General features: G+C 42.0%; 1 protein-coding gene and 1 pseudogene across 10 annotated transcripts in view; one reads left to right on the forward strand and one right to left on the reverse strand.

The window, feature by feature from the left end:
• SYNE2 (spectrin repeat containing nuclear envelope protein 2) overlaps nucleotides 1–13,144 on the forward strand; it is a 345,486-nt gene that overhangs the window by 8,742 nt on the left and 323,600 nt on the right. The window lies entirely within an intron of this gene.
• LOC122469923 lies at nucleotides 4,881–5,081 on the reverse strand (annotated as a pseudogene).

Consider the following 13,144-nt stretch of genomic DNA (forward strand, 5'->3'; position numbering starts at 1 on the left):
CCCAGGCGCCCCTAGTATACACCTTTAACTTACACAGTTTACCTTCAAGTGTTATAATCCCATCTCGTGTATGGATGAAAAACCCTGTTTGTAATAGTATATTTCCATTACTCTCCTCTTGACCTTTGTGTTATTGTCATATATTTAAAGAAGTAGTGAAATTCAGAAATCAGAACATAGTTCATTTTCTTGAAAAAATTTTTTTTTTTTTTAGGGGCGCCTGGGTGGCTCAGTCGGTTAAGCGTCTGACTTTAGCTCAGGTCATGATCTCACAGTGTGTGGGTTCAAACCCCACATTGGGCTCTGTGCTCACAGCTTGGAGCCTGCTTCGGATTCTATGTCTCCCTCTCTCTCTGCCTCTCCCCTGCTCATGCTCTGTCTCTCTCTGTCTCAAAAATAAACATTAAAAAAAATTAAAAAAATATATTTTTTAATGTTTATTTATTTTTGAGAGAGAGAACGTGAGCAGGGGAGGGGCAGAGAGAGACGGAAACATAGAATCTGAAACAGGCTTCAGGCTCTGAGCTGTCAGCACGGAGCCCGATGTGGGGCTCAAACTTGTGAGCCGTGAGATCATGACCTTAGCCGAAGTCAGCACTTAACCGACTGAATTGCTTAGACGCCCCAGCATAGTTCGTTTTCTTACACTAAATCTGCTGACTTGCCATGGAGCAGATCATTGCTATGATGCAAAGATACTTCAGGAAACTGGAGGGTATTAGAACATTCAGAACACTCGGACTTGGAGAACTCTCCAGACAGGCACTGCAGAGCGTGTTGTGCTTCTTTTCTTTCCTCTGGGCAACATTAGGAGGAAGAAGGTGGATGGGGAAAAGGAATCAGTCCACCTGTGCTGATATTTTCCAGGCTCTGAGAAACTTCAAGACATGAGTTTGGAAGCATTCCTTTCTTTGGATGGCATGTGAGGTGAAAAGTACTCGGTTATAGCTCCTCAGGTCAAAGTAACACATTTGACAAAAGTGAACCTCAAGTTTCTGCTTGTCAGAGTCCATATTGGATTGAAAACTCCAGTCTGAGGGACGCCTGGGTGGCTCAGTCAGTTAAGCGTCTGACTCTTGATTTTGGCTTAGGTCATGACCTCTCAGTTCCTGAGATTGAGCCCTGTGCTGGCAGCATGGAGCCTGCTTAGGATTCTCTCTTTCTTCCTCTCTCTGCTGCCCCGCCCCTCCTCTCAAAGTAAATAAATAAACTAAAAAGAAAAAAAGAAAACTCTAGTCCGAGATGCAGTTCTTGGATCTCTCTAGAATTTGCCATCTACTTGTTGCTCTGGTTCCAGCTGACTTTTGGTCTTGCTTTGAGTATCGCCATTGTTTGCTGTTTGTCGTCAGTGAGTAGCTTCTGCCTATCCGGGTATGCAAATGTGTCCCTATTCTGAATATTAACACACTGGCAAACACTTGACTCTAAATGAGTGGGAAAACTCCATTCACTCAACAAGTTAATTTATCTTGTAAATATTTATTGAATCTGGGCTCTGGAACATTTCTGAAAATTTATGTCCCTTGCTCTTAGAAAGGCAATTGTCCAGTAGGGGCAAGGCCCACACGCAGAGGAGCACGGAATCCAGTGTGGTAACTGGTGACCCTGCAAAGGAGACACGAACAGGGCAATGGGAGTGAGCTTAACACAGTGCTTGCCTGATTGTGTTCTGGGGACCAGCAGCATCCATTCTACTGAATCGGAAACCTTGAGGGGGCGGGGATGGGGGGTGGCGGCAGTCTTTGTTTAACAAGCCATCCAAGGGATTCTGATGTACGCTCTCAAGTTTGTGAACCACTGGCATAGAGGATTAGATGATCTCTGAGATTTTTTTCACAGCTCCAAAATTCTAGGAGTATGATTTAGAAATGTGATATTTACTCCATTGTCCTCCCCCCCCCCCCCCCCCCCCCCCCCCCCCCCCCCCCGCTTATGCTCTAACAATTTATGAAGTGCATCACCTTAGTTCCAATGTGTGTTTTTATTACTCGGTTTCCCCTCTTGTGTCCATTATTCATTATGAAGTACGGTATTGGTGTCAATGATTCCTCATTATGTTTCCTCACGTCTTTGCCTCCTTACAGATGACAGCCAGCCTACAAAGAACAGCACTTGTGCCACAGAATATCAGTCCATAAAATACCAAGTCCTTCCTTACTAAAGTTAGCTCACTGCTAATTAAGGGTTTTCTCCCCTGTCATTTAGATTAGGAGCCATTGTGAAGTGCTTTGCGTATACGGGGTTGTATGTGTCTCCACGTATTTCCCAGTGGGCACCATTGCTTTCCTACGTAGTGTTATGTTCGCCAATGTGAGTTGATGGTTAACAAGGCTAAGCCACATCTGAGGGTTTTGTAGCCAGGGATGTCCAAGGCATTTATTGCCCCACTGTTTGTGTGTTTGTTTCTTTCTTTCATAAGAGTTTATTTAAGAGAGGAAGAGACAATGTGAATCGGGGAGGGGCAGAGCGAGAGGGAGAGAGAGTCCCAAGCAGGCTCCGCAGCCAGGTGCGGGGTTCAAACCCACAAAACTGCAAGATCATGACCCGAGCAGAAACCAAGAGTCAGACACTCAGCTGAGCCACCCAGGAGCCCCAACGCCGCACAGCGTTGGGTAGGGGCGCCCGGGTGGCTCAGTCAGTTAAGGGTCTGACTTCAGCTCAGGTCATGACCTCACGGTTCGTGAGTTCGAGCCCCGCATCAGGCTGTGTGCTGACATCTCAGAGCCTGGAGCCTGCTTCGGGTTGCGTGTCTCCCTCTCTGCCTCTCCCCTGTTGGTGCTCATGCTCTGTCTCTCAAAACTAAATAAACGTTGAAAAAAATAAAAATAAAAGGAGTGTTGGCACTGATGAAGTGTCATGTAAAACATTAATTGCTATGTGGGTAAAACAGAAACTCAAAATTGTGAAGTTATGTCTGACACTGGAGCAGTAGTAAATTGGATTTTATTTTTATTTATTTAGTTTGAAAATGTTTATTTATTTATTTTGAGAAAGAGAGAGACTGAGAGCACGTGGGGGGTGAGGGTCAGAGGGACAATCCCAAGCAGGCTCTGTGCTGTCAGCGTGGAGCTCGAACCCACAAACTGTGAGATTGTGACCTGAGTGGAAATCAAGAGTCGGGTGCTATACTGACTGAACCACCCAGGTGCCCCGTTAACTGGATTTTAAAAAAACGTTATTACGAAAATTTTCACATATATTCAAAAGCAGAGATCATAGTGAAATGAACTCCTGTGTCAATAGTACTCAATATCAGTAATTATTAAATCCTGCCAATGTGGTCCTACCTGTATGTACCTTCACCTCCCCCCCCATGCTGGATTATTTTGAAGTAAATTCCACATATATTATTTCATCCGTAAGTAATTAGATTTTAAATTATTTGAGCTGTTAAGATGCTAGAGATAAATATGAAACTGAATCACAAATAGGCATTTCATGGTTACACATTAAATTATAGATCCAGTTTATCTGGAGTTCACTTACACAAAAGGTAAAACAGAACAGTTGTGTGGAGACGTGTACATAGATTCCTATCAAAATTCACTAAAAATAAATATACTGGCTGTATCAGTGAATACATTCTTTTTTTTTTTTTTAATTTGAGAGAGAGAGAAAGAGAGAGAGAGAGAGAGAGAGAGAGTCTTAAACAGGCTCCACTCTCAGCTCAGAGCCTGACACTGGGCTCGACCTCACGACTCTGGGATCATGAACGGAGCCGAATTCAAGAGTTGACGCTTAACTGACTGAGCCACCCAGGCACCCCATTAGTGAGTACATTCTATCTGAATATTTTATAAACCTTCATTATCATGATAGCAATATATACATTATACTTATAGATAATATTCCAGAAGAGTAAGAAAGAATACAAACCCACATACTGCCAAAATTGAAATATTTTGCTTGAAGGGGAACCTTTAATTTGAAAGGCATGTTTTGGGGGAGGGAGGTATCAGAAGAAAGTTTGTAGATCTCTAGGCAGATTTTTAGTGTATTTAAATTAAAAATTCTCATTATTCATTTTAGCAGTTCTGTTGCCTTTTTTGAAAAGGTATTGGGGCGTCTGCGTGGCTCAGTCTGGTTAAGGTCTGACTTCAGCTCGGGTCATGATCTCGCGGCTCACCAGTTAGAGCCCCTCGTAGGGCTCTGTGCTGACAGCTCGGAGCCTGGAGCCCATTTTGGATTCTCTGTCCCCTTGTCTCTTTGTCCCTCCCCCTCCCCGTGCTCGCTCGCTCGCGCTCTCTCTCAAAAAATAAACATTAAAAATTTCTTAAAAAAGAAAAGAAAGGAAAAGCTATTTAACATTTACGGATGAACAATACATCTTAACAAAAATCCACTCACCTTAGTCCATGTGCCACTCACACAGTCTTTTCATTGACACTAGAGCTCAATTTCGTTAGAGCTCAGGCTGCAGGACACTTCATGTTTGGGGTCGGGGGAGGTGTGTGTGCAGAGTTAATCCATGCAGACAGACCACCTGTTTCTTCCTGCTCTGGCTTTGCGGTACAAGTTGGGGTACCTTGAGGAAAAGATTATTGTATTACAGCTGAGATCTTCAGTTTTGGCTACTTCTGTGTGATACAGCAATTAATGGGTCATACCGTAGAAAGTGGCTAAGTTTTGTTTAAAAAACAATTTCGTTAGGGGCGTCTGGGCGTTAAGTTAAGCGTCCAACTTTGGCTCAGGTCGTGATCTCAGGGTTTGTGAGTTGCAACCCTTTCATCGGGCTCTGCGCTCACAGCGCAGAATCTGCTTGAGAATCACTCTTCCCCCCCTCTCTCTTTCTGCCCCCTCCCCTGCTCACTGTCTCTCTCTTTCTCAAGATAAATCAAAATAAAAGGAAATTAAAAAAAATAAAAAAGATTTACTCAGAAGTAATTTTTATCTTAAGTATAAATTGAAGCAAAAGAAACAAAATAAATAGACTGCTTCCCATGCCCCCAAGACAAATAACAAAGGAAAAATCCCCCTACAACTTAAATGCATGGAAGCTGTTAGTACTATGATAGGTTACAGCCAACATACGATGGGATCATTTGCTACACTTGATCTTAGCCAAAAGGCCGAGAAGTGATTGATGAGATCATTTGCTAGAATAATGCATGCTACAGCTTTTAGTTCAAAATTTTGAACTAGTGATTCAGAAAGAAAAAAAAAATAAAGGAATGCCTACTGTAAATTCTGGTTTTAAAACTGTTAAAGGTGTGTTTTATTATTTACACTTGTATGTTGACAGGAAAAATGGGTCACAAGTGTTCTCTTGAATATCCTTTCTAATCATCTCATGACACTGAGTAAGAATTTTTCCTTTGTTAATAGACTTTTGTTTAAAAGAAAGTCTGTCACCTTTGTAGTCTTTGTACTTTCTTTCATTATGGGAAGCTTTAACTTAGTTGTGTAATAATTAATTTTATAGGTAGTGTTTAGTCCAGAACTGGTTATGATTCCTTCTAGGCCAGATGAAAAGAAACTCCAGAATGTTTATAACCACAGGTTGATGATTTGGTTACAAGACTCTGTTGGTGATGCTTTCTGAGACTTGGAAAGTAAGCTTGCCCCTTTCATGAGTCATCATGTTGTCTCCCAGTTGGCTATGTGTTTTCTTAGTTACTGCTGCTGATTTCAGGTTTGAGCAGGACAAGTAGGTTTTGGAATGATCCAACATACTCTTTAGGTTATACATGCCTGTTAAACCTTATAAACTGGCTTAATGTTGTATGTTCCGTGAAGAAGGGAAGATTTGATGGTCTGCCTGTCCCTGTCTTCCAAATTATTATTATTTTTTTCTGATTTGCTTTTCAGGGGCTTGGGGGTGGGGTAGGAAAAGAGAAAAGTGAATCTGGGAGACTGTCGATATGCTTGTTTATGACCCCGGACGAGAGCAGAGCCAAAATGGCCTCTATGTGCTGATAGGATAAAATATAATTTACTGGAGTCCTGGTCTTGGGGAATAGTCCCACGTGTATAAGTACTAAAAGAACGAGGGATTTTTGGAAATGGCTGTGGTATCATGTAATGGTTAAGAGCGTGGCTTTTGAGGTCAGACTGACTTTGGTTCAGATCCTGGCTTTGCCATACACTAGCCGTATCACTTTGGACAAATTATATAACCTCTCTGAGTAGAGTTTCCTCGTCTGTAAAACGGAGGCCAAAATACCCCTTTTACCTTAAAGGAGTGTTGTGAATGTTACTGAGGTAATACACATAATGGACAGTACACTGTTGCTGAATACTACAGAACACACTGTAATAAATGCTAGTTACATTCAGTTCAAGGGTGCAGTGAACAGGGTCTGAGTGTCAGGTGTTTAGGGGGCAATCAGAAGCGAGCAGATATGACCCCTGTCCTTTAGGAGCTGGGGGAGATGGCCTTGTCAATGAATTACTCTAGTATGATCCAGAATGAAAGAAGGGCAGGCCAAGGGCTGTAGGTGCATTAAGCCAGTGGTAATCAATGCCTACTTTGGGGGAAGTTAGCACTAGTCTTGTAGAACACTGACATTAGATTTGGGTGGATAGCCAGGTCTAGAATGTAGAGTAGGGCTTTTGTGGGTGGAGAATGGAGGAGAGTAGATTGGAGGCTGAAGAAGAGCATAAAATAAAGTACAGGGCTCACGGCAAGATGCGGGGGGAGAGGTCTCGATAGATGCTTCCTCGTTAGATCTTGGGGACGTTTGAACACATAAATAGACTATATTCTTGTCAGTAGGGAACCAAGCTTGGTGTGAACTCTGTTTCAGGATAATGTTCTGAAAGACGTATTGGAGAGGCAGGGAGTCCAATTACAAGGTGTTTTGAGAAATCCAGTTGAGCGATGAAGAAATTCAGAGGACAGAGTCAGAAGGTATTGAAAGGAGGTGGAAGAGAGAGAGTTCTGAATTAGGTGCCTGGGGCGCCTGGGTGGCTCAGTCAGTTCGGCATCTGACTTCAGCTCACGTCATGATATCATGGTTCACGAGTTTGAGGCCCTTGTCGGGCTCCATGCTGACAGCTGGGAGCCTGGAGCCTGCTTGGGATTTTGTGTCTCCCTCTCTCTCTGGCCCTCCCCCACTCACACTCTGTCTCTCTCTCAAAAATAAAAACATTAAAAAAAACAAAGACAATTCATTTCTTAAATAAATAAACAAACAAATAAATAAACAAGGTGCTGCAGAGAATGATGGTGCCATTAGTTGAGAGAGAGAAAACACAGGAGGAGCAGGTGGGAGACAACGGCTGGTCTTGGTGGTAGGGTGGGGTAGTGTGGACATCTAGCTGGCAGTTAGGAATTTAATTCTTCAAGAAAGAAGCTAACATTGTGCACTATGTCTCAGATTTTATGCTAAGCATCTCCAAAAATCATTATGGGAGGCAAATAGTATTTTCTTTCTTTTTTTTTTTTTTAAAGTTTATTTGTTTTTGGGACAGAGAGAGACAGAGCATGAACGGGGGAGGGGCAGAGAGAGAGGGAGACACAGAATCGGAAGCAGGCTTCAGGCTCTGAGCCATCAGCCCAGAGCCTGACGCGGGGCTCGAACTCACGGACCGCGAGATCGTGACCTGGCTGAAGTCAGACGCTTAACCGACTGCGCCACCCAGGCGCCCCAGGCAAATAGTATTTTCATTGATGAAGAAATAGTTCAGAAGAAGTCTGATGTTATTTGAACATTCACTTGCATTGCAAAGCACTTCTCACTTTTATCTTCCTCGTCAGGCTTTTTGGGGCAAGAGGCAAACCAGGGCTGGAAAGAATGAGGTGTGTGAGCACTGAAGACTGCTCTCTCTGTGGCACTGTTCATCATTTCCACATTCAGCCTCCCATTACATAGTCTCTACCTTGTGGAGAGAATAGGAGAGAATAACCCTCTCACTGGGAGATTTCCCGTTGTTACTTGAAGAATGTCGGGGGAGTTCACTCCCAATCTTCTCTCCAAAGGTCTGATACTCATTTCCTTTTAGAGCTGCTTGAAGGTTGAAGTCCTTCAAGATTTTTTCCCCTCTTGCTTCTGATGAAATGGAAACATTTGGGTAGGAAAGGGTGAATGAACACTTTATAAAACGAGTCTTGTTTTATAGTTGGGTTGGAGAGGAGCAGAGAGAATGATAGTCTTAATGTTATCCCCTGTGTCAGGTGTTGAAATGTGTTCTCTCAATGTCAGGCTCGTGGATGCAGATTAAACATTAAGTCTGGTAAGACTTTGTGCATTTCTTTACATATTTTGTGTGTGTGTGTGTCTGTGTTCTTAACAAAAATCCAACAACACAAATATTAAAAAGCAAAAGCTCTTCCTCATGGTATTTTCACTTTCCATTCCTGCAGTCCCTGTCCCTAGAGATCACCACTGTGGACAATCTTATGTTTATACCATTTGAGTCTTTCTGAACACTCGGAACCCTGGCCGTGATTAAGCAGAGTCGCTAGAGTTTGTGCTTTTCCTTTGTCACTTCAATATTTGGTATCAGGGTTTATTACTGAGATTTCATAAATAGGAGTTCTTTATACTGTGTTCTGAAAGCCTTTTGTCATGAAGTTTAACTTAAGTTAAATGCTAGTGGATCCTCTTTCAAATCAGTGATGTACCTATGATTGGAATTTAGAGACCTTGATCTCATTTGTTGCTAAACCAGTTCTGTTAGTTAATTTATTACACAAGTTTGCCAGTTAGCTGCAACAGTGGGCAAAAAAACATGCTTCGTCTTATTTATTTATTTATTTTAAAGAGGAGAAAGGGCAGGAAGAGCTGAGAATTGAAACCAGCAAAGGTCCATTTTAGTTCTGTCACTAGTTTGATCTGTTAATTACTTCCTCTGTTGAATTCTCAGATAGATGTGCTCTGGCAAATCTCTCTAACAGAATCATGGGATAAGTGAGTACGTTAGCTATATCTTGCCCATTAGGAAGTTTCTTTTAAGGACACTGAGTTTGGATCCCGAAGCAAGCCTGGCCAGTGGCTTGCTGATGATCTTGAGCAAGTTACTTTCCTTCTCTGTTTTCCTAAGTGGGGTAGATCGTGTTTGTCTTATGGACTTGTGAGGATTAAAGAGATGGTACATGTATCTGCCATAAATTAAGTACTAAATAAATATTAACTATTATTACTGTTTTACCATTAGTACCAAAAAGAGAATCTACAATTTTGGCCGCCTGTGTAAGAATTCACCTGGTCTTACTTTCAAGCTATAACAAAGGGGAAGGCTCTGCTCATGTTGTTTGTTTTTTTTTTTTCTTTTCTTTTAAGTTTATTTATTTATTTTGAGAGAGACATTGAGCACCAGTGGGGGGAGAATCAGAGAGAGGGAGGCAGAGTAGGAGGGGGAGAGAGAGAGAGAGAGAGAGAGAGAGAGAGAGATAATATTCCATCTTTGTGCTAATAGCCCAGAGCCTGACACGGGGCTCGAACTCATGAACTGTGAAATCGTGACCTGAAACGAAATCAAGAGTCAGACCCTCAAATGACTGAGCCACCCAGGGACCCCACTGCTATTTCACTTTTATAGCACTGAAAATTGTCAGCAGGAATGGGCAAATAGTGAGATTGAGATATCTTTTCAAACGGGTAGAAATCTCAGTGCCTCTCTTAGGTGGTCAGCTTCCCAACTAAGGAAATTGGAGAAGCTTCCACCGAAGGATTACACAGAGACTTTGTATTGCCTTAGTGGTCTTCTCAAGATCTGTTGGTATTTCCAGTTCTGGTACACCCAAGAAAATATCATTAGAAAGATAAGAAACATTTTGGGGGGAGTGTTCTAATTGTTCACCGATGAGGAGGAAACGACTTAGATGGTGTTTCTTTTTGAGGGTGTTTTATGTTCTGTGTGTTTTAGAGGAAAAGGTCAGGGATATTTCCATGGAGAAGGCTTGGAGAGAACAAAAAAATATTTCTTAGAAATCTCAAAATGTAACCTGAAATCCCATGAAAAGAAAATTTTGTAATTTTAGTAATCCGAGTTATGGAGGTAAAGGGTCAGAAGGATTATTTATGTTTTAGCAAATTTATTTTCACAGAGAAATACATAATTTCTAAATATTTCAATGAATTAAAAGATATACTAAAGAAAATGTGATCTCAGGGGCACCTGGCTGGCTCAGTGAGTAGAGCATGTGACTCTTGATCTTGGGGTTGTAAATTCAGGCTCCACATAGGGTGTAGAGATTACTTAAAAATAAAATCTTAAAAAAAGAAAAAGAAAAAGTGATCTCAGAACTAGAATTAGGGTGTTTGTTTGTTTGTTTAAGTAGGCTCCATGGCCAGTGTGGAGTCCAAAGCAGGGCTTGAATTCAAGACTCTGAGATCAAGACCAGAGCTGAGATCAAGTCTAATGCTTAACCGACTGAGCCACCTTGGTGCCCCAAGTTTCATTTTGCTTTGTTTTGTTTTTTAAAGCTGGACAAATTTCTAATAGCGTCATCGCACATGTTATAAGTAACAACAAAGATAATTTAGTATACACAGAAGTTCATTCTGTTCTTTCCTTGAAATGATGTGACCTCAGATCAGATTGGAAAATTGTGTCCACAAAATTGGCAAATATGTATCTTTAGGGAAAACTCAAATCTGGTTGTTTCTCTTCAGGTGAGAAACTTCTGAAATGTTTAGAAATGAAAAGGAAACTAGTTTGCAAGCTCTCTAGCAAGTCACAAGGGAAGCTTGGAGGAGGGAAGGGTCTCACAGTTTGAAGTTCTGCTATTTCAGAAACCAAATTTGTTTTTCAGAGACACCCTCTGTTTCCTTAGTTGCTTGCTTCAGCAACTTTTTAACAAATGAATACCTGCTAAAGAGTTGCACTGCTGGCTGGCACCCTAGAAAAAACAACTTCTAAATCACACAGCAGTTAATTTTCAGCTGTATGGTGTGTGTGTGTGTGTGTGTGTGTGTGTGTATTGTTTTTTTGTTTTTGTTTTTCCCATGGCTACTTTACCACTAGCCAGTCAGAATGCTAACTAAGACTTATTGGTTGGGTAAGATTGGGTGTCAAGTGTTTAGTTAGAACTCCCTGTTCATCAGCACAATTGCCAGTAATGAAGGGTTCTTTGGAAGTGAAGAGTTAAGGAGAAACACGAACTCAAAAAGAAGATAAAGGAGCTCTATTTTGGGGGAGGTTTGAATTTGTTAAAAATTCCCCTAGGACAGTTTCCTCAACATTCTAGTATGAAAATCATAATCTAAAGTGGTTAGAAGAAATGTCATTTTTTAAAAGTCAGAGCGCTTTCTTAAAATTTTATATACTAGAATCTGTGATCTACTTATTGAAATCTACAATGTTTGGGGCGCCTGAATGGCTCAGTCGGTTAAGCGTCTGACTTTGGCTCAGGTCATGATCTCACAGTTCGTGGGTTTGAGCCCCGTGTCAGGCTCTGTGCTGACAGCTCAGAGCCTGGAGCCTGCTTTGGATTCTGTGTCTCCCTCTTGCTCTCTGCCCCTCCCCTGCTCCCACTCTGTCTCTCTTTCTTTCAAAAATAAATAAACATTTAAAAAAATGTAAAAGAATCTACAGTGTTTTACCAAGTGATTTAAGGATTTGCTCATTTATTTGCTTTGTCACTGTGCAAGTCTTGGTAAATTATTAAATATAGTTGGACTGTAGGAACTAGAGGGGAACCCTTTCCTCTACGATGAGTCTTGGTGGTATATGAAATAATGGTCTGTCATAGGAGAGATCAAAAATTGAGTGAAAACAATATCATTTCTAAGATACCAATTATGAGGGGCGCCTGGGTGGCGCAGTCGGTTAAGCGTCCGACTTCAGCCAGGTCACGATCTCGCGGTCCGTGAGTTCGAGCCCCGCGTCAGGCTCTGGGCTGATGGCTCAGAGCCTGGAGCCTGTTTCCGATTCTGTGTCTCCCTCTCTCTCTGCCCCTCCCCCGTTCATGCTCTGTCTCTCTCTGTCCCAAAAATAAATAAACGTTGAAAAAAAAAATTAAAAAAAAAAAAAGATACCAATTATGAATTCTAATCCTGGGTTTATCCCTGACAGTTGTATGTCCTTGAATAAATCATTAACACTAAGGGTCTCAGTTTTCCCCACCTTAGGAGTATCATGATCATGTAAAATAACCTATAAGCACAACCAGATACAAAGTATGTTTTATTCTGGATCGATCTTTACTGGTAATCCTTGCTTTCCCCTCCTAGACCTAGCCAGCCAGCTCTTAGGGGTCTATGATCGTCACGAACGACAGCAAAGGACAGAGGGTGACGGGATTAAGAATCATTCCTGCAGTGGGGCTCCTGGGTGGCTCAGTTGGTTGAGTGTCTGACTTCGGCTCAGATCATGGTCTTGCGGTTCGTGAGTTCGAGCCCCGCGTCAGGCTCTGTGCTAACAAACAGCTCAGAGCCTGGAACCTCCTTCAGATTCTGTCTGTCTCTCCCCCTCCCCCTCCCCCTCCCCTGCTCGTGCTCTGCCTCTCTCTGTCTTTCAAAAATAAATAAATGTTAAAAAAAAAAATCATTCCTGCGGTAACTGTAAAATGTGTATGTAACATCCATAAGGAGTTAAGTCTTGTCTCATAATTTATACCACTTGCACAGAGGAAGTAGTGTGGGCTGTTTTGTTAGAGTGCAGAGACATCCACAGCCATCGTGTTGAATTCAGTTTAGCATTTTAGAGCTGAATGCTACCCAGCCCTCTTATTTCACTGAAGGGGAGCCAAGATTCAGGGACAGCACGGTCCCACAGGTAATTGATTGAACAGGAATAAAACTGCTGTCTCCAGATGTCTGGCTCCAAGCTCTTGCTGTCCTATGTAGGCGTATGTATATTTACATTGTTATATATTATTTAAGACCTATGAAGTGCTGTCAATCATCTGACGGTAAGTATTTACATGCTTTAGCATCTTACTTAGGAGAGAGACAAAATATTGCTAACCTGGTTGTGACCCCTTCCTCCTCAGAGGGGAGTTTGGGATTCATTTCGTTACAATTTTGCTGCCTACGAATGTTAAGGGTGATTTTCAAAGTATTTCACAACCGATAGTGTGTGGACATTGCCACTCGTGTTGGATGCTGGCCGCAAACCACAGATCAGCCCTGCCAAAGTGTACTGGCTAAATATCATGGGCTCCTAAGCATTTTTGTTTTTTGAATGGAAGCTCACCCAATGTGGGGCTTGAACTCAGGACCCTGATCAAAAGTCACATGCTCTACCCATGGAACCA

This window comes from Prionailurus bengalensis, chromosome B3, assembly GCF_016509475.1.
Source record: "Prionailurus bengalensis isolate Pbe53 chromosome B3, Fcat_Pben_1.1_paternal_pri, whole genome shotgun sequence".
NCBI lineage: Eukaryota > Metazoa > Chordata > Mammalia > Carnivora > Felidae > Prionailurus > Prionailurus bengalensis.